Here is a 2,080-nt window from a genome sequence, read left to right as displayed (position 1 = left end):
GGGAGAGACGCGGCGAATGCAAATGAGGGGCTGCCATAACCGAAATATCCGGGGTGACAAGAAGGCGGCAGGAGCTGCCTCCTGCCCGCGTCCCCCTCCGCGCTGCCAGACGCTGAGAGAGCATCGCTGGGGGGCAGCTGAGGGAACTGAGGGTCCCCCCCAGGGCTGGGAGTGCTGCCCGTGTGCCCCCCGCTATGGAGCATCCCAGGGGGGCTGTGGGCTGGACCTCAGCCCCCCCCCGCAGCAGCCGGCATCGCCCTGCAGCCAGGACAGGGTCCCCCTTGTGCCGGATGCTGTGGGGAAGCCCATCCTGGGGTTACACCGGCTTTTCCCACGTCCCCTTTCATCCTGCATCATCATCGAGCCATGCTAGGGGGGTCACTGGCATTGCTCGTCCGTCTCCATCCCCCCCGGCCTTGGCCGGTGCCCCACAGGAGCTGGGTGCATGTGTGGGATGCAGGGATGCTCCAGGAACAGCGGTGGAGCTTGGACTGGTCCCATAATTGGGACTGAACCCTCTAAAGAGACACAGGGGGAAACAATTTCTCCCCCCAGCTCTGTCCTGGCTCTTCACAGCCCCTCCAACACCACGGGGGTGTCTGGCACCCCCCAAACCTAATTCTTGACTCCCCTCATGACCTTTCCAGCCCTGGGGTGTCCCCATCCCACAGGGCCACGCGTGGCGTGGGCAGGGGACAGGGTCTGGTTCCCCTTTGCAGGGAAGGAGGAATCACCCTCCCCGTCGCCTCCGTTTCGGGGCTGCGCTCCCCGATGTGCTCATTAGCGGCAGAGATCAATGTTTCACGCTCGCTACTTCATTATTTATAAGTTTGAGCCCTCGCTCCTCTGCGGGAACGCGTGGCCCCGCCGGCTCCCAGCTTGCGTTTCCTCTCCTTCCCCGAGAGCCCCTGGAGCCCTTCTCGTCCCCTGTGGATTTGCTCCTTGCCCTGCGAGGGAAAGGCCCAGGAATCCTCTCTCGAGCCTCCAAACCTCATTAATTTCATTTCCATCCCAGGGAAAAAGGAGAAACCCAGAGGATGAGCTTCCTCTCCACTCCCCAGTATGGTCTGTGGGATGGGAATTGGGGCTGCCCCATATGAAACCAGCACTAAACCTCGTGACGCTGCCCTGTGCTTGCAAAACCCCTTTTTGGGGTGTCAGCGCAGCTGGGGGCGACGCAAGCGGCCGTGCCTGGCACTGTGCAGTGTTTGCAGCTTTTCCTTCTCCCCCATGAGCCTGTCCTGGGGACAGCCACGTCCCCAGCCCCTCGTCACCGTCCCCATCCTGCTCCAGGGCACAGAGCCTGAGCCCGCCACGGGAGCCCTGGGGCAGAGCACATGGGACATCCTCCATCAACCGCAGAGGATTGAGACCTCTGGACCATTTCCCCGAGGCTCTGGGACTGAGCTGGCACAAGGCAGGATTGGGTTTGACGTGGAGATCGTGCCACCGCCTTGTGCAGTGGATTCTGCACCCTGGAAACTCCAACTCCCCAAGGGGGGAACCCGAAAGGTCTGGAGGAGCCCCGGCCATCGTCCTCCTCACCTCCTTCCTCTCATCTCTGGAGGAATGCAGGAGCCGCTGTGCTGGAGAACGGATCCAGCAGCATCTCACTGTACCCCACATCACCCCATGGCACCATGTTGAGCCTCTTTACCACCCCTCTGCACCCCACTGTACCCCTGTACCCCACTAAACCCCATTGCCTGCCCTTCTGCAGCCCCAAAACCCCTCTGCACCCCCCTGAGCTCCCTGTAACCTGTTAAACCCCAGTGCTTGCCCCTCTGCACCCCCCTGAGCTCCCTGTACCCCACTAAACCCCAGTGCCTGCCCCCTGCACCCCCCTGAGCCATCTGTACCCCACTAAACCCCAGTGCTTGCCCCTTGCACCCCCAAAACCCCTCTGCACCCCCATCAGTTCCCACCCCACTGAACCCCAGTACCTGCTCCCTGCACCCCAAAACCCCTCTGCATCCCCCTGAGCTCCCTGCTCAGCGCCATCCCCCTTCATCTCAGCTTGTGTGCCCTGGGGGTCAACTCCTGTCACCCCAGGAACGCTGTAGCTTTCCTCCCCCCCCAA

This window comes from Mesitornis unicolor, unplaced genomic scaffold, assembly GCF_000695765.1.
Source record: "Mesitornis unicolor isolate BGI_N332 unplaced genomic scaffold, ASM69576v1 scaffold29467, whole genome shotgun sequence".
NCBI lineage: Eukaryota > Metazoa > Chordata > Aves > Mesitornithiformes > Mesitornithidae > Mesitornis > Mesitornis unicolor.
Note: the sequence above shows the minus strand (reverse complement) of the source record.